Raw genomic sequence first — 26,245 nt, forward strand, 5'->3', positions numbered from 1 at the left:
AAATGATACAAACTGCCAAGGAACGAGTGACTCTTAAAAATCGAGAAGAACTACTCAATCCTCGAACTGAGAAAAAGGAGGATGACAAGATAAGGTTTATAACTACCTTTTCTGAACAATCTCATGAGATTCGTAAGATTTCTAAGAAACACTGGCACGTCCTGCAAACTGACAGCCATTTGAAAAGATATTTAAGTGACAATCCCCAACTCACATTCAGAAAAGGAAGATCACTTAAAGATGTACTTAGCCACAACCATGTAACTACTAAGATCAACTCCATTAGTGATAACGATATGGGGTTCAAATGTTGTCGCAAATGCAAGGCCTGTAGGTCCAGTAAAGATTGTAAATCTTTGCAGGACCCCAATACTAAAAGAATTTTTTCCATCAAAAAGAGGCTGACATGTAACACTACCTACAGCATATACATACTAATATGTCCGTGTAACAAGTGGTACGTAGGCAGCACCAAACACACAGCGAAGAAATGGGTGCTGGAACACCTACGTGCTATTCACAATAACAACAGACAATATCCCGTTGCAAGACATTTCTTTGATATGCATATGCAAAATGAAAATCTGTTACAGTTAGTGGTAATTGACAGTGTGGACCTTGGCATGAGAGGGGGAAATAGGGAGCTATCTCTCAGAAAACTGGAGTCTAAATATATTGTGGACTTTGAATGTTTAACTCCAATGGGTCTGAATACCACTGAAGAATGATCAATTCACTTATATGAACGAAAAGAGAATGATATCAATTTCGGCAGTTTGCTTGATTTTAATGTAATGTATTTTATTTTTAGATTTCACTCATCACTTGGTGGCGGAAGAAAGGGGATGTGTAAATCATGTCAAGGAGGCCGCAAGTCGCTTGCCACAATGAACAATATTGTTTTGACCTGAGACATCTAGGCCTAAAAGACTTATCTGAACAATCATGATTATATGCCCACTGGGGCTAGATTACGTTATAAATTCTCAGGATATAAGACAATGTTATACAATTGCCTATCTAAGATGTGATGAAAAAAGCGATATTTGCCCACTGGGGCTCGTCGAACGTTGTAAATTACTGAGACTTTTTCATAATCGCTTAAGGGAACCCTTGAGGCACTGATTGTTGTCTTGGTTACCGCGTAAGAAAGCTAAACATTCAGGCGACAACCAATCATATGCGGTCTATCTGAAATTAACCAATGAAAAACACTCGCACATGATGACTTGCGTGTTATTTAGCCTTGTGTATCACATGGTTTTTGAAACTATATACAGCGGAAACAACATTGTGAATCAATGAAAATGCCTCTAAATATATGACTGTTAGTTACATATAAGGTATAATAATTTTCGTGAGTTTGAAAAAAACGTACTCAAATACGGTGGAATGATTTGTTTTATTGTTTAATCAACAATGAATGTAATTCCATGCACAACAGTTGCTGCAATGTAAATATTATCACAGGTTGCCGTTGAATATAATATGAACCAATATGTTACAAGATGTCCGCCACCAATTACGTGATGTAAACCTAATGTGCACTGAGGTGTTGTGTTTAAAAATGGCAACTAACAAACACGAGACGAGCGTGACCAAGCCGTAATGGCGAAACGCGTCGTGAAGTTTATGTCATCTGCCAAATAAATCTTCAAGAATTGCAGCTCTGGGTGTCTTTTTTTTTTTATTTAAATTTTTGGAAACCTTTATTGTGCATTAGTAAAAGAACAAATACGGGCCCACAACCCTCAGGCCGGCCACGAATACGTTTGAAGCACCGAAGCAAGCAATACGGCGACACAGTAACACATTAGTACGATAAGCAAGCATTCAAGAGTTACACTGTAGATCATCGTGATACCGTGCCCCAGGAGTAGTGAAGGTTTGTTTTATATTTTGTTGCAGCTATTGAAGTTCGACATTTTAGTTTTTTACATAAACAATAGGCTAAGAAAGCGGAGTCCGTGCAGGCGTGACTTGACATTAGCAACAATTTTACCACGTAATCAAATTACCCAATAGTCAAGTCCCCCCAGGCAGCATGGCGGCTCGAAGTTTGTGCAGCATGAGTTACATACCTAATATCATTCCAATGTCTACCGCCACCCACCCCTTAGCTGTCCCAGACACGGACCCAAGATAGAATAAAGAGGGAGAAACGAAAACAAGAAAAAATTCAAGGCACCATAGAAACTGAAATCAAGAAACTAAAATCCCATCACCCAACCCCCCACCCTACACGCATGCAGAGGCTCGGCCTACCCCCCTCTCCCCCCCCCCCCAGCAGTGTGTCTGTCGCCCAATAAACCCGAAATATAGCACAAGGAAGAAAGAGGAGAAAAAGAAGGAATAAATATAACATCTGAAATATAGAGAGTAAGAAAAGAATGTTCTAATCTATAACTCCCAAAAAAGAGAAAAGGTGGGAAGGAGCCCACCAAATACCAGGTCTCCCGGGCTCCCCAGCCATAAAATACCGTCTACCCCATATGCAATAGCAAAATTAAATCACATCAAGTACGGAGTGAAATAGGGAAAGACATCCCACAGCACAGAGCACGCGTTGAGGAAGCGTTCCATCTCGAGTCACCATCAGCCAATCAGATACAATTCGTAGAGAAAGGTCCCCTAGCCCTGGCCAGATCGTAAGCGTCCCCCCGAAAATGGCTTCCGAGGAGGACCCGCCCCAGACAGAACAAAGGGGTAAGATGGCCGCCCTCGGCAGTGAGAAGAAGCCCAAAAACAAAACGGACATCGCCAGTCACATGTAGTGCCATCAATCCAAAAGAGCGGTGCTCCCAGGTTCGCCAGATGTTGCACAACACAAAGAAATGAGAGCGTGGCTTGCATAACGCAGGCAGTCAATAGGACCAGTCGCTGCGCCAGCGGCGCCGTGAGCAGGGACATCAGTGCTGTAGGCGAGACCAAAAGTCCTGGCAGAAATGGAAACACTGTAGTATCACTGGAGTATGCGGACAACAAGCCGCAGGCATTTTCATCGCCAGACAATTGCTCCGTTGTGCGTTCGCGCGGTAACATTGTATCTCGGCCAGTGCATAGCGTGGGCCGATTAGGGCTGCAAGGAGAATAAGCAGACGATACACACCTCGATTCGAGTGCAGCTCTATCCAGCCGGACGCACAGCGCCAGAGAACGCTCACACCATTCTGCCCTCAATTCGGCAAGTGCGGCAAGAAAGAGGCACAAGTGTAAACAGGCTGGTGGTCCCTCATGTCCACCATCCGAGGCTCAGCACACTGATCCACGCTTCGCTCAAGTCCACGCTGGGCGAAACAGTCAGGATCCGAGGTGTAACTTGGAAAATGGTTGAATAAATAAATATACACTTGCGAAATTCGCACATTCAGCAGTGCGATTGTTTGGGGCGAGATGAAGCCTCACTACAGTGATGTCTATAATTTCAGTGCTGACAGGGCATAGCACTTTACACAATCAGCACGCATATCTCAGACATAAGAAGATGAACTTGAAAAAAGAGGAATACAAGGTGTGCATCCTGCTCCCCTTTACAGTGCGGTCCCTCATGTCCACCATCCGAGGCTCAGCACACTGATCCACGCTTCGCTCAAGTCCACGCTGGGCGAAACAGTCAGGATCCGAGGTGTAACCCACCATCACCCCACAGGAGCCGGCCGCCATGTTGATTCCACCAAGGGGTTCACCAAAGCGCGTAGGCGAAATATTTGATGGGCGGTTGGGGTTCAATCTCCCGTTACAGTCAGGGCCCGCTGACACCGGGCGACAGCCAGTAAAAGTCTCCCACCATGCGACTCTAGGCAGAGGCAACCACAGAGGTGACCTACGGCAGCCAGATCCAAGTCGGGCAAAATATAGGGAAGCAGCGCGGCTCACCGTAGTGTCACAGAGAGGAGATTCCACAGAATAAACAGTAGATGTCCACATCCCACTGAAGAGGCTAGCGCAGGTGTAGCCACAGCGAGCAGCTGGGTACAGGGCGCCCGTTCCGCCCTAGAACAATCAGCCCATGGAGCTCCAGCCGCCTTCGGCGGTGCACAGCGACACGGGTTCCGGTCCCAGGGCTAGACAAAGCCGACAGATCAGCACGGCAATATCTACGGCCAGCAAGCAGGCAGGGACACCGGAGAAACCCCCCCAGCAACAGCGCGCTTTCTTCTTCATCCCGCGGCAGCGCTATTGCAGGAGAAAGGACAGGATTGTGCTGCAGGGAACAAAGGCTCGGGGAGCCGGGAGACTACACGTCCGTCTCAGCCGCCATCTTGGCTCCTCCCCACCCGCTCTGGGTGTCTTGTTTGCATCAACATTTTGGTGTTTCTTTGGAGTGAATATTGACAGCCGGCTGGTGGCTGTAACAAGACCGTCCGCGACAGCAGGCACTCGGTAACCAGCGGTGGTGGAAGTGTATATATATATATATATATATATATATATATATATATATATATATATATATATATATATATATATATATATATATAATGAAGGCAGAAGCCCGAAACGCGTCTGCGGATACTACAAAGCCTACATATGCCCCGAGTGTGCACCGAACCTCCGTGTTTTGCTGTTTTACAAAGCGGTTCCACCTCCGCTTCTCGGTTGCACCCGCCATGAGGTCAGCTGGCCCCAGGTGGAATGGTGTTTTTGAATTAAATTTGGGCTGCCTGAAACGCCGCTAACAGATTCTGTCAACCATTTAGGTTGTTGCTTATACAAAGCGAGAGTGTTTCACCATATGTGGGACACTCACAGGTGTACAGCGGCAGGCAAGGGGACATCGAGTCACAGTAACCACAGGTGTCATTTGATTTCAGCGATGGGTGCGCCATGAACATTGCAATTGGCAACAAACAACAGATCTGGAGACGCCCCATTGCTGGCCTCTCATTGGCCAAGGATTCACCTATCGAATGGCTGGACTGTTTAAAAGACTGTGCTTTTACATCGACGGCTTTTCCGCACTGATGAAGGCAAAAGCCTGAAACGCGTCTGCGGATACTACAAAGCCTACATATGCCCGAGTGTGCACCGAACCTCTGTGTTTTGCTGTTTTACAAAGCGGTTCCACCTCCCCTTCTCGGTTGCACCCGCCGGGAGTTCGGCTGGCCCCAGGTGGAATGGTGTTTTTGAATTAAATTTGGGCTGCCTGAAACGCCGCTAACAGATTCTGTTAACCAAGTTAGGTTGTTGCTTATACAAAGCGAGAGTGTTTCAATATATGTGGGACACTCACAGGTGTACAGCGGCAGGCGAGGGGACATAGAGTCACACTAACTACAGGTGTCATTTGATTTCAGCGATGGGTGCGCCATGAACATTGCAATTGGCAACAAACAACAGAAATGGAGACGCCCCATTGCTGGCCTCTCATTGGCCAAGGATTCACCTATCGAATGGCAGAACTGTTTAAAAGACTGTGCTTTTACATCGACGGCTTTTCGCACTGATGAAGGCAGAAGCCAGAAACGCGTCTGCGGATACTACAAAGCCTACCTCCGTGTTTTGCTGTTTTACAAAGCGGTTCCACCTCCGCTTCTCGGTTGCACCCGACGTGAGTTCGGCTGGCCCCAGGTGGAATGGTGTTTTTGAATCAAATTTGGGCTGCCTGAAACACCGCTAACAGATTCTGTCAACCATGTTAGGTTGTTGCTTATACAAAGCAAGAGTGTTTCACCATATGTGGGACACTCACAGGTGTACGGCGACAGACGAGGGGACATAGAGTCACAGTAACTACAGGTGTCATTTGATTTCAGCGATGGGTGCGCCATGAACATTGCAATTGGCAACAAACAACAGAAATGGAGACGCCCCATTGCTGGCCTCTCATTGGCCAAGATTTCACCTATCGAATGGCAGGGCTGTTTAAAAGACTGTGCTTTTACATCGACGGCTTTTCCGCACTGATGAAGGCAGAAGCCAGAAACGCGACTGCGGATACTACAAAGCCTACATATGCCCCGAGTGTGCACCGAACCTCCGTGTTTTGCTGTTTTACAAAGCGGTTCCACCTCCGCTTCTCGGTTGCACCCGCCGTGAGTTCGGCTGGCCCCAGGTGGAATGGTGTTTTTGAATATATATATATATATCATGTGATCAAGGCAGGGATCTGCCGAAACACGTCATGGCGGAATACATATATATATATATACATATATATATATATATCACGCTGTGCCGCTCCTGGAACTTCCCTTTCCCTGGGAAAAAACGGACGGCGAGACCACAACTTCGTGCCGCTATTTGTTTTTTATTCAGCCACCATTTCCATCATGACGCATTTCGGGCTCACTCGCCCTTGATCACATGATGTGCTAGGGAGTTACCATGCTGTTTTTAAAGTGCAAGTGTGATCACACGTGATCCTATGTTTACATAGACATAGATAACATACTTTAAATGCGTTTTTCACATTAGTGCAATTTCTCAAATTCAATGTGCAACATGCTGATATAAATAAGACTTTAACTTATTTAAAAACCAGTTTAAGAATAATAACATTGATTTTGTAGAATAATACACATATATATTTTGAGCGAGAGAAAGGGCATGTAAACTAGAGGGACTCCCCAGGGATTGCCACACTGGTTGTGCCACCCTGGGTGGTACACGAGTAAAACGAGGCTCCCAGTCTGCCATCAGCAGGCTTGAAGAGTAGTTGAAACTGCTAGACCGACTTTGCCATTTAATGTAATGGTAAAGCCGTATTTTCCCCTGGTATATGTATAAGTCACCCCTATGGCAGGCATATCAAGTCCTGAAGCAGGGTGCAACATATCCCACGGGCAGAACATGTAATTTCACATGTTGTGGAAGTAAAACAGAAACTGTCATTTTTACTGTGGAACAGCTTGGTCGCCCAATTGGTGAGTACAGTGTTACAAACTGACACCTCAGCGTACTAAAAGGAATGTAACAAATTGCAGTGTGCAACTTTAGTAAAGTTACCACTTTGTTGCCTTTAGTACCCTGGGCTCATACTAGTTGCATACGGGGTCATGTTACGAAGGCAACTTTTTGCCCTCCTGGGGAGACGTGCTAACATCTCTCAAGAAAGGTTACAATAGGGGCCTGCTCTGGAAGGAGGTGTCATAACTCTCCTGCAGGAAGCCACACAGGTGTTTGCCCAGAAGGCGAACTTCAAAGGAGAAGCCACCTTTGAAGGGCAAATGCGTAATACTTGGGAGAAGGGCTACACTGTTGTTCAGGCAGACAGACTGGCACTTGGGACAGGACAGGAGAACCCAGATGCCAAACGGTTTACCAAGGGGGTGTAGTTCCCGTGGTAGCCACACCTCTGGTTTGGGCTACGAAGCTCCATATGCCACAAGTAGGGTCCTGCCATATTGGAATGGTGCATTCTGGAATGCCCAGATGCCACACTTCACAGGAAGTGGTCATCAGGTGTGAGAAAACAGGGTAGGCCATTGGCTACTAACCGCATTCTGCCCTGAGGGCATTTTCTGCGCATAAGTGGGGCACCCCTGGCACCCCAAAGTCAGAACTTCACAGGACTGGAAGGAGGACTGAAGAAGGACTGCTCTGCTATACTGTTCAACCGGCAAAGAGAGGCTGCACCAGCATGGAGGGTACCTGCTGAACCTGATGGCTAGCAATAGACAGGGACTGTGCTTGCTGGGTCCTGCTCAAGGAGAAGTCGTCTCCAGAGCCCAGCCAAAGCCAAGTGACTCCAAGGGTCAGTGAGCTGGAATCCTGTTCTCTGCGCAGGGACACAACAGCTGAGAAGCCTGCTGGGGCAAGTTTGTAGCCCAAAGTCTTCAATCTGCTGCCAACTGCCGCCGTGTGGCACCCAGGAACAGTACCAGATGCACAAAGCTGCACTCGAGTTTGTTGAGCCTAGCAGTTTCGTCAAAGTGTTGCTGGGACCCCCGGAGGACAACTTAGTGGCCCAGGAAGCAGTGGCCTCTGACTGCGATACTGGGCACCCAGTAGTCCAGTGATGGCTGGACTTCTGACAGCACCAAGAAGACTTTAATGGACGTCAACCCTGTGAGCAAGGCTGCCTCACCCCCTTTGTGGACCGAGGAGTAGTCGCAGCAAGAACCCTGTCGACCGCATGGCATCCACAGCATCTTCAGCATCCCTCATCCCTTGTATCAGGACCACTTTCATAGGAAAGCCCTACAAAGGATAAAAGAGCCTGGAACTGACTGAAGACTGCTTCATCTGTTGAAGTAACTGTTTCTGAGGACCTTGCTGGGGCCCCTGAATTACTTCCTCCTGGAGTAGATCACACATAGAACATGTGAAAACAGCGGCAGGTATATGGGCAATGAACTTCATACTTCAGCTTCAAAAAAGATCTCAAGCGACACCTTCTCTTCAAATACTGGGGTCCCTAATCCTGTCACCTAACAGGTGTCTCACAACCTGCCCATTATGGTGCTATGTTTCTCACCGCATTATACCTGACCTTCTTCTCCCACCTCTCTCCCTCACATATACCTCAATCCTCGTTCTACCAGCTCTCATATATTCACACTGTACTCCTACATGCTATCTCCTCTCCCCAACTCCACCCTACCCCCATACCTCCCCCGTCCCCCACGACCCCTGGCCAACCACGCTTGCATAGCTATCCAAATCCTGTTAATGGACTAAATGTTACTTCTTATTTCCTTGTCTATGTATTTATTGTTCTTTACATTTTGCTCATATATTTTGCTTTTCCTTTTTGTATGAATGTAATATTGCATCGTGTTTCCACTTCCATCCCCTGTAAAGAGCACTGATACCCTTGGGTCTAGCCAGATCTATAGAAAACCGCTTAAATAAATAAATAATGAAGGAAAAGGAGACGTAGGTAGGTGTCCGAGAGTGCTATAGGTAAAAAAAAACAAGTTCCATACATGTACACTGTGGTTCTCTAGTGTTGATATCTTTTATAAATTCACATGCTTCAATCTTCCCCGTTGTCATGGTGGGAGTCCCACAGTAATAATAACAAGCCGCGTCATAGAAAAGCATTGAGAGACATAAAGAACTTAAGTGAGACTGATAAGCAATTCACATTGTTTTATAATAACCAACGTTCAACTAATCAGAATCCAAGCCTCTGAAGCACTCTTCCCCAGCAGGGCCACTATACCTCAGATTTCAAGCATGAGTGTACAATATGCATGTAAGCGGTCTTTGGAGTGGTGAGCCCCAATGGGGAGGAGGGAGGGTCACGTGAATCTGTGAAAGATATCAATACTGGAGAACCACAGTGTACAGGTAAGTAACTTGTTTTTCTCCAGTATTGAATCTTTGAGAGATTCACATGATTGAATCTGACTATTAAGTAGTACCAACCAAAGGAGAGGCAGTGGGTATGGCAAATGTCTCTGATGTAGTAGATGACTTTACTTAACATGCTAATTATCAGGATAAAAATAACATTTCTTTTTCTAAATATAAAAATTAAAAAAATTAATGAAGCATAACTTCATTTATATCAAACAACAATTCTATACTTTATTGAAAAAGGCAACATAAGACTGCTTGGCCAGCAGCAGCATCTGCTTTCCAAGAGGAATCCAAACAATAATGCTTGGTGAAGGTGTGGCTGCTGCTCTGCAAATCTCCAGCAAAGAAACAACAGCAAACAGGGCTATATATGTGGTAACTTGTCTTGTGGAATGTGCTTTAATCTTTGAAGTTAATGGCCTTCCTGCTTTATTATGGCAAAAGGTAATGGCTTCAGAGACCCATTGAGCTATTCTGTTCTGTGAGAGGGCATAACCACTTCTAGATGGGGCAAGCGCTATCAGTAGTTAGTCCGATTTTTAAAAAGACTTTATTCTCTCTATAAAATTTTAAACATCTTCTGATGTCCAAAGAATGCAAATATTTTTTAGCTATTGTCAAACGGTTTTTGAAGAATGTCATCAAAATAATTGGGTCATTGAAGTGATATGAAGTTGGAAGCTTTGGAATGAATTGGGGATTAGTTCTCAGTAGCACTCTGGCATCTTTAAATTCTAAATTGGGTTAATTAACCAAAAAAGCTTGGATTTCATGTATTCGTTCAGTTGAGGTAGGAGCCAAGAGAAGGGCCATTTTCCATGCTACATATTTCAATGCCACTTAATGAACAGATTCAAGCGAACTTCTTATCAGCTTTGATAGAACCATACTCAACTGCCAGGTCACCGAAGGGCTTTTTAATTAAGAATAAACTCTAAGAGACCCTTCATAAATGTCTTGATTAGTATATTAGAGAAGAGAGAGACTCTACAACTTTGTCTACGAAATCTTGATATTGCTGCCAAATTAATTTGTATTAATGATGAGCTAGACCTGAGTTTTGCAAGTAGAGGAGGTAAGATAGAATTCGTTCTGGAGAAGATCTAAAGGGGTGTAGATCGTTATATGTACACCTATCACAGAATCTCTTTCATTTCGCTTTACACAATTTACTCATGGAATCTGCTTGTGATTGCTCCAGAATTACCTTACATTTCTTTGGTGTACTGAATGATCAAAATTAATTGTTGTAAGAAGCCAAACTGATAAGTTGAGCAAATTAATCTGTGGATTAACGATCTGACCTTTGTTCACAGAGATGATATTCGTTGTTGGTTTGAGCTGAATATGTGGATCATTCTGGTAAGAAAAGAAGTTCTGAGAATCAATATTGTCTTGACCACACTGGAGGTATCAGAATGAGGCGGCACAGTTGTTGTTAAATTTTTTGAAGAGCCTTGGGAATTAGAGGGAAAGGAGGGAAGGTGTAAGCGAACATTCCTATCTAGGCTAAGAGTAATGCAGTTCCCCATTACTTTAGCTGATGAAATATGCCTGCAAACATCTTACATTTTTCGTTCTGAAGAGTTGCTAAGAGATCAAAATTTGGGGTTCCCCATTTTTGGGAAATTCATAATAACTGCTGATGATTTAATTCCCATTCTTGTCTCAAAGTTATGCTCAGGGAATCTGCTCATTTTCTTTTCACTCTTGGAAGGTGTTCCACTTGAAAGGAAATGTTGTGAAGAAGCAACCATCTACATATATTTTAGGCTTGCGTAGACAACATCTTTGATTTTGTTCCCTACCTGTTTGTTGAGAGAGAACATGGTTTCGGTATTGTCTGGTCATACAAAGACAGTGCAATTGCATATTCTGGAGAAGAAAGGATTGGAGATCTAAGAAAAGTGCCTTCAAATCTAGGTGGTTGATGGGCTTTCTAGAAGACCATTTGCCATGAATTTCTAGAAGATGAGATCCCCCACCCTCCAGTGAAGTGGCTATTGACATTATAAAGTGAGGATGAGCAAGGATGAATGGGATGCCCACAGAGATATTTTCTTCTCTTCCCCGTAGTAATGACTGCTATTTTTCTCTTATACGGGTGTTTCAGCCAGCTACAGTCATTACTTATCACAGTCCCTTCCCAGAATGCCTAAAAACACCACAATTTTAGAATACCTGTCTAAGAAAGAAATAATACTAACAACTAAAGATACTACAGATCATAGCTCCAAGGGTATGTATAGCAAAGTCTCCTGACGAATCAGCAACGTCTTACGACGATCAACACGTAACTGTGCGAGCAACGCACCTGAGTGCGAATCAGCAACGTCTTGCGACGATCAATGTGTATCTGCACGAGCAACGCACCTGAGTGCGAATCAGCAACGTCTTCCAACGATCAACGCATGCCTGCGCGAGCAAGCACCTGAGTGCGAATCAGCAACGTCTTGCGACAATCAACGTGTATCTGCACGAGCAACGCACCTGAGTGCGAATCAGCAACGTCTTCCTAAGATCAACGCGCACCTGCGCGATCAACGCACCTGAGTGCGAATCAGCAATGTCTTGCAACGATCAAGGTGCATCTGCACGAGCAACACCTTCCAGTGAAAATTAGTACATACCTCTTACACTATGTTGGGTCGGTCTACCAGCAATATGGATATTCCTGCTTAGGAGCCGATTTCCCTTCCATATCTACAATTACCCATTATAGGGGAAATAGCCCTTCACTCTGTAAGTACTTGGTAAAAAAGGGTCCGACCTTCCTCAACAAAGAATCAGAACAAATTATGTATTTCAGGGGTCTCTATTACATGATAACAAAATGACAAGGGAGAAGAAATAACTAAATATCACAGGCAGTCATCAACACATAAATATACATAGAACCTGAAAATAAAGGTATAGTTAGGTAAAGTTAGACATACATGGAACACCTCACCATATTATTAGGCATCTATAATCTGAAGAAGGGTCCGACTCTCTGTCTCTCTCTGGTTGGGTCAGTACTCTCTGTTCCACAAACACGACTGCACGTCTGCACTGTGATGTTTCACCAGACCGCCAAAACCGCCAGACCAGCATCTCACCCTCACTTGGACTCGCTTTCACTAATATAGAATGTAGCTCTCTCTCTCGAAGCTTCTAGAAGATCTCGCCTAACGTTCTCATAGGATTCCTGTATCACCTCGTACCAAGCACACAACAGCAGCTGGCCAAGCGTTTGTTATGGCTCCAGTGTGAAGAGAGCACATTCCACCAATAAGAACCGGTCTTCGCTGGTTCACTGCTAGCGAACAACACATAGAAACTAAAACATTGCTTTTCACCTAAAGAGGCTCAGCAAGATGGTGTCATAAAAGAACATGGCATCGCTCGAGCATAGGCCTTTAGGCCAGAAAAAGAGCAAAAGTAGTATATAAGAAGGCATAGGATCATGTCAAAGCAAGTAAGCAAGCCCTGCCAATAGGTGAGGTAAAAGTCTGAAACAGGAAGAACATCATACGTGTTCGAGTGACAGCAGCATATACTGAGATGGTGGTGGGCAACGGTCATAAACGAGCCAATCAGTACCAATACCTCTGTCATTACATTCCACCCATGACCATTGTACAACACCATCGAATGCATAAGAAAATCAGGTTGGGCGTAAATCAATAGTAGAATAGTATGAAGCATAACTAACGGATCTCGACATAACACGTGGACGAAACATAAGCAAAAGAGATGGGTTGCATTGAATAAGACAACAAATGACAATAAGGAAACAAACTATTAGAAATATACCACCCAAGATTAGACGAAGTAAATGCAAATTTGGTAACCATCCAAAGAGCCAATCAAACCACCCTTGATCCAAATTTTGTCGGATTTCCCGGGACAAATCATGTAATTTATTGATATGATGTTGGATGGACTTAGAATGATCGGAAAAGTTAAAACAACAAAGCCCTTTGAAATCGGAACATCCATGATCGTGCTTTAAAAGTAAATAATCAATAGCAGCTCTATTCTGCAGAATGGCATGACACTCACCCTGCGCATCTAATAGAAATTCAGATAAAACAGTTGTAGTGTGGTTAAGCGATTTATCCATTAAACAGGCTAATTTTCTAATAGCTCGGGAGTTGTAGATTGACAGTCCAGGGATACCTACAAGTGAGGCAGCTAAGCTAATATATTCCATTTTGGACAGGAGATGAAGATTCGAATCACAAGTCTCATTCAATGGGGGTGCTTCACGTACAGTCCGAGAATACATGGGAGGAGTTGAAGAAAATATGGGTACACTCAATCGGGACAAAGCACATGGGCCATCAGAAATATTTGCAGGAATATAAGACCTAGATATGTTACCACATGAAAAGAGCCATCCAGGGTCAGTAACACATTATAATAATGACTAGGAGATAATATAATCCGGTTACATTTCATAGAATTGCGGACTGAAAAGCACATATCAGGGTACGACTGAGACATAATCGCTTCACATGTTTAGAAAGAGTAGAAGTGTTCTCCAATTTGATCTGCACACATTTCCCAATGAATTTGGGATCACAGGTAAAGTTATAACAGGTGTCTCCTTCAGAAATGTTGTTAGTGGTAATGGCGAAAGTTAGCAGGGAATCCAGTTTGGTCAGTACCTGGGACGAAGTGCAATAATTATATGTATCGAAGTTGTTGGAGATGAAATCATGATTAGTCTCGGTGATGCTAAAAAAGTGTAACAAAACGGCTGTTGGAGTAGGAACTGATACAAAGCAGGTTGACAGGAGGTCTGAAACAGACCTCATTGGCGACATGCAGAAAGCAGAAGAGTTTGTTAGCTGACATGCCAGGGATGTCCAGATGTTCACGTTAGTATCCAGCTCTGACATGGTACTGCGTCCTCGGATGATGAACTCAGTTCGAAAATTCCACGGCCCTACCAGGCCTCTGATGTACCAGGCCGATAGGAGTCCAGCATCGACACATCCTGCAGCAGCAGTCCATACAATGATCTAAAGAAAAAGGGATCAGAAACGGGCATTACTCATTCTCGATGATAACATTTGTCAGTAGGGACTGTGTCCCATTTTTCTTGCCCAGGTCTCATCACTAGAATGATGTTGTCCTTACCTGTTGCAATAATTTCAGCCTGTTTAAGGGGTCGATTAGGTGACTGAACCCACACTCTGGCTCCTGGATTTTCATAAATTGAGCCAAAACCTCCTGCTCCACGTACAGTTAGCAAAGTTGGGGTAGTCCCTTTCTTTAACGCACCACTGAAAACAGCCATAATGACCAATTGAGCAATGCGATCTGCAGATCGGATTGGTAAATCTGAGTCACCACTATTTAAGAGGATGACTTTAATTTCTCCTTCGTAATCATTATCGACAACACCACCAAGCACTTGAATACCTTTCAGTGCTACGCCAGAACGAGGGGCAATTAAGCCAAAATATCCAGTTGGTATCTGGACGCCCAGTCCAGTCTCAATGAGGGTAATGTCATTACATTTCAGTAAAACAGGTTTCAAAGCATGCAAATCCAATCCGGCAGCTCCAGGAGTCGCTCTGGGTGGAGCCAAGGCACCAGGGGTGATTTCCCAGTAAATAACAGTACCTTCAGCTGTATGAGGTTGAACATTTAGAGAAGAGGACAACATTCTCATCAAAGGTGTATCAGAATTAGAAGGGGGCGATTATTTAGAATCAACAGTGCATCATTTAGATGGTCTCTCCAATTACGCAGAGAGCCATCAGACAGTTTTCGTAAGTGATCCTTCAAAAGGTCATTCATTTGCTCAATCAAACCTGCAGCTTGTGGGTAATAGGGTAAGTGAAAAATCCATTCAATATTATGTTGAGCACAATATTCCTGCATCAATCTACCTTTAAAATGTGAACCGTTGTCAGATTGAATTTGTAATGGATTGCCGTAGTACAATGTGAGTAAATCCGGAGTTTTAATTAAGTTCATTTGGGTAGCACGTGTATAAGGGAAAGCAAGTAAATAACCTGAAAACGTATCAACTACTGTACATATGTATTGGCAATTCTTACTCATGGGCAAAGGACCTACATAATCTATTTGCCAAATCTGTGCAGTTGACTTACCTCGGTGTAATTGACCTCTCACTATTTGGGGTACTTCTCGCTGTCGAGAATGCTGACAAATGGGACATTGCAAAATGACAGTCTTAATAACGTCTAATGGAATGCATATTCCTCTATCTACAGCCCACCTGCTAGTAATTCTTTCTCCAAAGTGACCCGCTTTTTGGTGCACCCACCTTGCCAGACCTATGATATCGGAATCATGCATGTCCACTTCCACCTCAGAGATCTTAGATTTTCCATCTGCTAAAACGTTAAAAAGTCTATCAATGTAATCAATGGAAGTATGAGCATCAAAATGAAAGACTGTAACAGTACTTTGGGACAACAAACTCCAGATCTCTTTCCACAATTCTTTGCCCCACAACTCCTGTGAGTTAATTCTACAGTCATGATTATACCACGCAGGGAGCCATACTGCCAAAACATTAGCAATCGACCAAGAATCAGTTTAAAGGTGGCAAATTCATGGCAATTCTTGTTTCAAAGCTTGGTAAACAGCATATAATTCTGCGAATTGGCTTCTCTTCCCTTCACAAGTCGTACTCAACAATTTTTTCATGACAGAGTTGTACGAAACTGCTTTCCAATGCCTCTTTGCTCCTATGTACCTCGCCGAACCATCCATAAACCATACATGCATTCTGTCCTCCACTGAGAGATCACTGAATGGCTTACCCCATTGAACAGGAGATTCCTGCACTATAGGTACAAAGCAATCACTGTCTGCCTCTTCGATTGGCGCCTGCGCCACCTGTTCATGCAACATCGCAGTTCCCTTGGGACCCGCACGAGCCCTGTCCTGTATGTACCACTTCCACTTGATGATACTAGCTTCTTGTGCGGGTCCAATTCTATGAGTTTTTGGAGAGCTTACCACCCACTGCATAATAGGAATCTCAGGTCTTAAAATAACATCGTAGCCTAGCGTTAGCTGTTCTGTGTTCACCAGAGCCCAATACCATGCAAGTAACTGTTTCTTAAAATGTGTATAATGCTCACCAGCATCAGGAAATTTCTTAGTCCAGAATCCTAAAGGCACTTTCGTCCTGTCCTGCTTTTACCACAAACTCCAATTTGCATATGGACCCTGTACAGTCATGTTTAAATCAACATTTTATTAACAAACAACAGGGGCTGTCCAACAACCCTGAACCATGGACAGACAATCGATATGCCTAACAAAAAGTTCAGGAAGAGAGGTCAAATGGATAATCCATTGACCTCTCCTCCTGAACTTTTTGTTAGGTATGTTTAAATCAACTGCACCATCGCGTACCGGCCACAGATCTAAAGCATGTTGAATCGCCTCTTTTGCCAACTCGAACGCGGTTTGCTGCGCCTCACCCCATTCAAACACATTCTTTTTACGTGTAACCTTGTACAAAGGGGCCAAAATATGACTCAAATGGGGAATATGTTGTCTCCAAAATCCAAACAAACCAATGAACTTCGGAGTTTCTTTCTTATTCGGTGGTACTGCAAACTCTTTAATATTCTGTCTCACCTGTGGAATCCCCTCTCGATTTCCCTCAAGCCATTGAATACCTAGGAATTTCACACTCTGTGTTGGACCTTGCAATTTGTCAGGATTAATTTCCCATCCTCTACTCTGCAAATGAGTTACAATTTGATCTAGCTGACATTGAACTTGTTCTTGTGTCTCGCCCTGAATCATGATGTCATTGATTCTTTTTTTTGTAACATAGATTTTAATGCAGGGTTATGATTCATACGTTGCAGTTATACATGTATTACAACCTTAACCTTCGTTCGAATCTGTCGTTTTTCGGTTCCTTACACAGCCTTAGTGCCCACAACCCTGAGGTCGGACGGCATCGTACAAGAAGGTGTCGTAGTCAACATGTTGAGATACGTTTGCTTCAATTTTCGCGAATAATCCACATGTCTGCATTTAGTTTTATCCCCCCATTCCCTTCTATTTCTGTTAAACTATTCCCAACTAACCCCCCCCCCCTAAACCCCCACCACCTCTGCTCAGAGCTGTAGAGTGTATATCCATTGTTGGTATCAGGAATTATCAGTAATCTAGGAATGTGATGCGCCTGGTGCGTCCTGTGGGTTAATCTCATCTGGATCTTGCTGCTCTTCAGTGTCTTGTAGTGTAATATCTCGCAGCGCCTGCACTAGTGTTTCCCAAGCCGTTGCTGCGGCCATTGCTCTATCGTCCAGTTTTCGACGTGCCATTTGGTATCGTATTGTGCTTTCGGCAGCCGCCCATTTCAAGAATTCGTTCACCCATCTCTTGTGTGTAGGGCCTATTCTCGCTTTCCAGAGCCTTGTGATTTCTCTTTTGGCTAAGATAAGGCCCATATCTATAATTTTGCTGGTAACTCTATGTTTGGGAGCATGTGCGAACCAATGTAGTACACTGACGGCTATGTCAAATTGCAGGCCCCTCTCGGTCACTTCATTTAGTGTACTGCCTATTGCTCGCCAGTACTCTCCTAAGTCAGGGCAGGACCAGAACATGTTCTCCATCTCCGCCCCCTCTGTGTTGCATCTAGGGCATATCGCCTCCGCCACTCCAAAATATTTTAAAAATTTTCCAGGTGTCAGGTAGGCCCGGTGCAGGATATAGAAGTGTATCTGTTGGAAGCGTGCGTTTCTCATGCTTTTCCTTGCCCGCCGCATTATCTGTGCCCAAGCTATGTCTGGGATCTCTTTATTCAAGTCAGCTTCCCATTTGGCTTTCAGCGCAGCTAGGGGCGGAAAATTTTCCCTTAGCATCCTGGAGTAGAGGCATGTTACCGCCTTATATGTCCCTGCCGCCATTATAACATATTGGCACGCCATTGTTTTCGTGGGTTCCGAGAGGCCCCCTCCCCAATGTGCCTGCATGGCTCTGACCACCGCTGCATGCAGGAGGTAGCTGTTGGGGTTCAGGGGGCCTGGTGCCTTCTGTCTAGTTCCCCGTTCATTGGTTTTAGCTTAAAGTGGCAAGTGCATATGCAAATTTATGGATGCTCCCTAGGGCTCGCTTTAAAAGAGGGCGACCAACAGGAAACAGGTGCTTGGTTTCTACTATGGTTCCTTGCCGTGTGTTTCCTGTTCCTGTTGTTCTACCTTGTTCCCTTTCCTTCGAGCTCTGTTCCAGCGGTCTTTTCAAGTGCTGGGTGTTGATCCCCTTTTTTCCCTATTACCCTGTTTCTTATCCCATTGGGCATTACTGAACCCTTATTGGGGACCTGTTTTTGGTCTTCGGTGACGTTCTGGGATTCGCGGCTGCGTTTCCTATGAGTTCTAGCGTCCCGTTATTTACCCCTTTTTTTGTATCTAAACCATCTTGTTGTATGTTGTTTGGGTGGTTTCACGAAGGAGCTGAATAACGGCCGTTTTTTGTGCTACCTTCGTGTTCTTTTTAGATTCCAGGGTTTTTTTAGGTGTCTTTCGAATTCCCTTGATGCCTTTTTTCCCCTGTCCCTTTTTGTCTTATGATTGTGTATTCTACCCCCTTTGACATTCTCGGTGTTTCCTGAGGGGGCGTGGTTGGTCTGGGGTTACGCAAGAAACAACCAATACGATTGCAGTGGAAGAAATCCTGTTTCGTATCAGGCCACTCCCGTTTGTTAACTGGGGTAAGCAGGGAGGTCGGTGGTTCGTGTATGTACTTGGCACTGGTAATATTAGTAGGGGTGTGTTTAATCTTGTCCCCTTTTTTCATTTATAGCGGTCTCGTCTGAGTCAAGTTGTCAGCTGCCAAGAAGCCAGAGGAGACGAGCTGTGTTCCCCAAGACCTTGGGTTCCCTTGTTTTGTTACCCACCTTCTCCCGGTGTCGTGTTCTCCACCACCTGTTTTGATCGCGGGTGTTGGGGGTCACGGCGAGGGTAGAGGATTGGGACGTTCTTCACTCCTGCGGTGTTGGGCTGGTCGGCATCGGAACAGTAGCCTCCCCGCGGAAGATCAAACCGTTCTTGTAATGTTTGATATGGTACTAGTGCTCCGTCCTCATAAAGATCTCCTAAGACCTGCAGACCCGCATCTTCCCAGGTCTGTAACTGCGACCAGTCTCCTCCGTGTGGGAGCGCTGTTATCATCCCTAGAGGTATTTCAGGCGCGTAAGGATGCTTAACTCTCGCTCTTCTTTGGGATCGGTTCCAGCATTGCCTAAACGTTTGCTCTTCGAGGGTTAGGTCGCTCAAGGTTAGCCTCTGTTGCAAGGCAATGTAAGCGAGTACGTGTCTCGGCGTGCCTCCCTGCCTCTCTTGTTCCGGGCCTCGATATACCCTCGCCACTTCCTGTGTTTAAAGTTGCAGTTGGGCCGCGAGGTAATAAAGTTCGAAATCCGGCACTGCTAGACCTCCCTCATCCTTCGGGCGGTGGAGTGTTTTAAGCGCGACCCTGCATCTACCCGATCCCCATAGAAATGATGTCATTTGCAATGTTAAGCTTCGGAAAACGGGGTTGGGAATCCACACGGGGAGCGTGCGAAGATAATAAAGGAGGCGGGGGAGCACTATCATTTTTAGCAATGAAATGCGGCCAGTCACCAAAAGCGGTAGAGTGGACCAAAATGCCATGCTTCCCTTCAATGCTCGCATGCATCTGCCTATGTTGCCGTCTAGCAAATCTGTTGCCGTGTGGTATATGTGAACTCCCAAGTATTTCAGATATGTGGGCTCCCATGTTAACAAAGGGCAGTGGAGAGGACGTAATCCTCCTTTCCTCACGGGGAATAAACAAGTCTTGGACCAATTAACCTTTAGGCCCGAAATCTCCCCAAATCGCGCGAGAAGCCTCTCCGCGCCTTTCAGCGCCTCTTCCGCATTTTCTAGGAATAGTAAAAGGTTGTCTGCATATAAGGAGATAAAATGTCTCTCCCCTCTACTATCTATCCCCTTGTAGTGTTTTCCCATCCGTATTTCAGCTGCAAGTGGTTCCATCGCTAAGGCGAACAGCAGGGGGGATAAGGAGCAGCCTTGCTGTGTTCCTCTTTCCACCGAGTATTGTTGTGAGATGAGGGGCCCTACCCGTACTCTGGCCACCGCTGACGTGTATAGTACCTTGGTCCACCTGATATAGCCTTCCCCTAGCCCAAAGCGTTCCATGACCTCGTACAGGTATTTCCATTCTAGACTATCGAACGCTTTCTCGATATCTATGGACAGAATCATGGGTGCTTGCTCCTCTGGGTGAGCGTCATCTAGAAGCCTTATGAGCCTTCTGATGTTTGTAGTTGTGCTGCGTTTAGGTATGAACCCAGACTGGTCCTTGTGGACCAGGTCAGTCATGTGTTGTAGTAATCTGGCAGCCAGTATACTACTTAGTATTTTGTAGTCTGTGGTGAGCATAGACAATGGCCGACAGGAGGCCGCGCTGTGGCTCTCCCTACCTGGTTTCAACAGCGGAATCACCAGGGCCTCACGCATAGATTGGGGCAAGTGGCCCACCGTCCTAGCCTCGTTATATACTATTTGGAGTCGCGGAGCCAGCAGATCCAGGTATTTACTACAGAATTCGATGGGCAAGCCGTCTGTGCCCGGCGTTTTATTGCGGGCCATCCTTTGTACAGCCCCTCTAATCTTGCTCAGCTCAATGTCCCTACCCAGGTCGTCTGCTTGCTCTTGGTCTAAATGCGGCAATCGTAGCCCCTCAAGGAAAGCGTCTATGTCCTCCTCTTGCCCTTCCAGTGCACTCATGTAAAGCGTTTCATAGTAGCCCTGGAATCTATCGAGAATTTCTGCCTGGGTGTAGAGCACTTGACCCATTCCATCGTCCAGAGACAGGATCAGGGAGCCACGCTTGGTGAGGTTAGCCAACCATGCCAGTAGTGTTCCAGCCTTATCGCCCTCGGAGTGTGCCCTCGTTATATAGGCCTTATGATCAAAACTACGGAGTCTCTCCACCTCTACCGCTACTGCCTCCCTTGCTGCGCACATCGCCTCTTGGAGCTCTGGACGACCTGGGCGTCTCTTCTCCATCTCGCGCAGTTTGTCTTCCGCTTTATCTAAGTCTGCCAGTAACGCTCTACTCACTCCTGCGTATTGGCCCATACATTGGCTCTGGATGACTACCTTGAAGGCGTTCCATTCCATTGCCCTGGATGTCGTGGTGCCGTAATTTTCATCAGAATATTGTGTAATCCCTGTGTCCAGTGCTGCCTGCAACATTGGATCATCTAGCGTCTCTGGCCTCAGCCTCCACGTTGGGATACTCGAGGTCTCGGTCATCCAATCCAGCGTAACCAGCAAGGGATTATGATCTGAGGTTGTTTTGGCTAGGTATTCCGTTTTCGCAACCAACGATATTACTGATGGTGAGCACAGTATCGCATCTAACCGGACATGCAAGACATGCAGGCCAGAGTAGTGTGAATAATCCCTTTCCCCTGGGTGTTGCGTTCCCCAAACATCTTGCAGTTCCCATCTCTCCTGCCACTCCAATCTACCTTTTGCTAGTCTGCGTACTGGAGATTCTCTAAGTGGTGGGTGAGACTATCTAATGTGACATCTGTCACTGAGTTAAAGTCCCCGCCTATTAGTACGGGGCCCGCCAAAAAGTGTGCTAGCGCTCCTGATAGCCGAGTTAAAAAGGACAGCTGGTCAGTGTTTGGTGCATATACACTACACAAGGCTATATCTTTCCCTCTTAGCTTCCCCTCTATTGCTACGTATCTACCCTCTGGGTCTATGATCTGCCTAGTCAACTGGAAGGGAGTGCCCGCCTTGATCCAGATCAACACTCCCCTAGCAACGCTGAGTATGTTGTATTAAATAATTGTCCCCTCCATCTGCGCTGCAATGCTATCCCTTCCTGCTTCGTCAGGTGCGTTTCTTGAAGCAATGCGATTTGAATCCCCCTGCGGTTCAGATATTCGTGGATTTCGTGCCGCCTCCCCATTGTGTGCAGTCCCCTTACATTCCAGGTCATGCATTTCACTGTACCCTTGTTATCCATTGTCCCATGTAACCTGATCCGATGCACTATAGTTCCCTGCTCCTACATAGGTGGTGGTGTCCCAATAACTATTCTCCGACATTGCTCGTATGTCCCCCTCAACAGAAACACAACTGGCTGACATTTCAAAAGAAACAGTCCCAACTCCCCCCGCCCCCTCCAGGACAGGCCCCAATCTTGATTTATTAGTTCCCATCCAAACTTGATGAAAATAGTTCAGCTTCCCTTAATTTACAGTCGTCACTGTGATGGCCTTAAGGGCCAGCAAGGTGTGGCTCTAGTCCGAAAGGCGGCTACGCAAGTCCCGTCCCCCCGCCCCTGAGATCTCCCCCAGATATGGCTGCGGTGACCCATTACGTTTAGTGATACTTACATTTGCTACCAGTCCAGACCCCCCCCATTTACCAGCTGTGGCCTCCTCCTTGCGTGATCATGTCAGGCCCCAATTATTTCTTCCGATGTCTGAGGCGTCACTATCGGGCCTTTGGTGCTGTTGATTTCTGGTAGGTCCGTTTCTGTGCCCGTAACGTGATCCTCTGAGTCCGTGCCTTGTTGCGATGGGGCTGTGGCAGTTCCGGATAGTTCTACCACTGCTTTCAGCGCCGCTCTTCTCTCCTCGTCTGTTTGAGACATCGTTGGTTTCCGAGGACCCTACCGCCACTTGCGGATTCTTTGTGATTTCCGGGTTTGCGGTGGGTTCTTCGCTTCCTCCATCCGTCGTTTAGCTCCATCCGTTCCCTCCTTGTATAATTCCCACCATGCCCAGGCATCCGCCGACGTGGGGAAGAAGTGCGTCTTGTCGTCTACCACCAGTCTGAGCTTGGCCGGGAACAGCAGGGAATATTGTATGCCTTCAGTTCTGAGTTCGCGTTTAATGGATAGAAAGGATGCACGTAGCCTCTGTGTCTCGTAAGTGTAGTCAGGGAATAGCGTCACTCTGCTGTTATCCACTTGGAATGGTCCCGCATCGCGGGCCCTCTGGAGCAGCAGGTCCCTGTCTTTGTAGTGCAACAATTTGATCACCACTGGCCGGGGCGGTTGGCCCAGCCTAGGTGGTCTGGCGGGGACACGATGTGCTCGTTCTAGCGTGAAAAAGGGTGAGAGCCCCTCCGGCGCTACTTCGGTTTTAATCCAATTATCCAGATATCCAACCATGTCTCCCCCTTCTTTTTTCTCCGGCAGGCCCACCAGACGGACGTTATTGCACCTACTTCTGATTTCGGCGTCCTCTGCCCTCCTCTCCAATGATTGAATGCGGCCTAAGGCTCCCGTCAACTTCCCTCTATCGCCTTGTGGGCCGGGGTCAGCTCCTTCAGGGTGTCCTCTGTGTTCTTGACTCTGTCTTTGAGTTTGGCATGGTCTGCTCGCAGCAGCCCCAGCCCCGTCGCTACTTGCACGATATCCTGTTGTAGAGTGTCCTTCGTGGTCTCAATGGCCTCAAGAATCCGATCCTGTAGCTGTTTGAGGTCCATGGGTCCCGGGGTTGCCTCCTCCTGCGTTGCTGGGGTTGCGGCCCCCTCTCCTTTTTCCTTGTTATTCACCATTGTCGCCCTTAGAGTTAGCAGCCTTCACCTCGCTCCAGCTCTCGGAGAGGAGTTCCTAGTCACCTGGGCTTTCCGCGGCGGTCCCCGCAAGGTGTCGATCTTCTGTCCATGGTCGCGACCAACCGCACAGTATCGGAGGTACAGCTACCAAGAGGGCCGGTCAGTTCCACTGCCGTTGTGCGCGCTTCCTACTCGGGCGCTTCCGTCTTAGGTCAGATTTTCCCCCACCGCAGTCTCGAAAGAAAGACCTGTAGCGCTTCACTACAAGCTAGTTCCACATGCGGGCGGTCACCTGGTATTGTGTTCACTCCCAGGGTAAGGTCCGTGCGCCATCCAAGTGGTTTCACAGTGCAGGCGCCCCTCGGATGGCCCCACTCAGCCGCCAATCAGAGCTTGCGTCGTCTTTCGGTTTGCGCCTTATAGCCGCCAGTGGGGCTCAGGTCTGCTGGGTCCCTCCGATTTCACTGTCTCGGACCCTTGCAGAGTGGTTCTGTGTTGCCTCGCCTCACTGGCGCCGCCTAGTTTCCAGGGGACCGTTGTCTCCTGTGGGTATCTTATGGCTCTGTGTTTGCGGTGGGCACCAAATGTCCGCCTTCTGTGGGTCGGGTGTCACTCTACAGTGGGGCGATTGTGTTGGGGGCTCAGGGGGCAATTATGGGTCTGCGCTCGCGGCTGTACTTTTCGCTGGGTGGGCTCCGCTGTTTCACCAGCCGCAGAGTCACACCGGGTTGCGCGCCGTCCTTCACCCGAGGTGCCGCTTTGCTGGGCTCCCGCCTCCTCGTAGAGGCTTAAGTACTCTGTTTCAATCCTGTGCCCCGCTGCGTAGGCAATGTCTCTCGCAGTGCCCCTCTTTCGCGCCACTGCGCTCCCTGCAATACTCCGCCCGTCCGTTGCCCTCGGTTCTCCTGCTCGTCTCAGGCCGCGCTCTGCTGCTTTACTCACGGTCTACCCAGCTCCGCCGGCTCTATTATTATCCGCAGCTTCCGTTCTCGTGCACCGCTGGATTAAGTTGCTGGTGATCTGGGTTTTTCCCCCTGCAGGGAGTAACAGCCTGCATTCAACCTCTCCCTCGTTCGCCTCTCCTTTCGGCGTAGTGCGCAGCCGCCATCTTCGGGAGTCCCGGTGGCGGTAGATGGATGGGGGGGCGGGTGTCAGTGCTCCCGTCTCCGCTCTTTCTTTGCCTCCGCCCCTCTCAGCAGTCACGGCGCCTTCGCCTTCTTAAGTCTCCCGCAGAGGCCCCGTTTTGGCGCTCCTGATCGCACTGGGAATCAGCTTTGGCGAGCTCCGACCGTTCCTGGATCCGCCATCTTGGGTCGCCTCCCCCAGCAGCCACAGGCGATTTCGTGGCCGAGGCAGTGCGACTCTGTTCAGGGCATTTCTGCCATAATTCGGGTGCCGCCTGAGTTCCCTTCGCCGTCCGCTCGCTAACACTCGCGTTTCTGCGGGTCACCTCCTCGGTTTTCAGGATAAATTAGGGGATCTGAAGCGGAACTCCGGGCTCACGCCGCCATTCCCTTCGGCGTCCAAGCCACGCCCCATCATGATATCATCGATATAATGACAAATTTGCACTCCTAAACTCAGCGGCACTTTATCTAAGTGCTCTGCCACCAGCCGGTGACAGATTGTCGGACTATGTAAATAGCCCTGGGGCAAACTCCGAATGTCTTTTGTCTACCATTCCATGTAAAACTAAATTGTTCCTGACATTCGGGAGCAATAGGAATGGAAAAGAAAGCATTAGCAATGTCAATAGTTGCGTACCATGTTCCTGGGTGTTTTTGGATTCTCTCTATTAAAGTAACAGTGTCTGGCACAGCAACAGTCAAAGAAGGTGTATGCTTGTTCAATTCACGGTAATCAACTTTCATACGCCAAGAATTATCACTCTTGCGCACGGGCCACCCGGGATTGTTCCAAGAAGAAGTGATCGGAATTACAACCCCTGCATCCATCAAGTCTTGAACAGTGGCACTGATTTCATCATGCCCACCTGGGATTCGATACTGTTTCATTGAAATAATCTTAGTCGCTTAGGGCAATTTCACAGGAGGAATTTTTAAGCGTCCTACTCTCACAGGTTTAGTTGAATTATAATTCTTTAATCCTAATTGATAATAACCGTCACTCAAATGTAAAGTCATTCCTTTTAAAATATCAATTCCAATTATGTATTCAGAAAGGGGCACCACTAACACTCTATCAGCCTAATTCATCGTTCTCCCGTTTTGCGAGCCCCTAATAGCGATTCATAGCGAATCGCTATTAAGGACTCGCAAAACGGGATTCATGTAGAAATTGCATAAAGAAATGCGATTCCTACATATTCCTTATTTGCGATTAGCAAATTGCTAATCGCAAATAAGGAATAACTCGCCATTCATTCCTATGGGCCAAAAGGCCCATAGGAATGAATGGGGAGT

This window comes from Lissotriton vulgaris, chromosome 5 (genome assembly GCF_964263255.1).
Source record: "Lissotriton vulgaris chromosome 5, aLisVul1.2, whole genome shotgun sequence".
Classification (NCBI taxonomy): Eukaryota; Metazoa; Chordata; class Amphibia; order Caudata; family Salamandridae; genus Lissotriton; species Lissotriton vulgaris.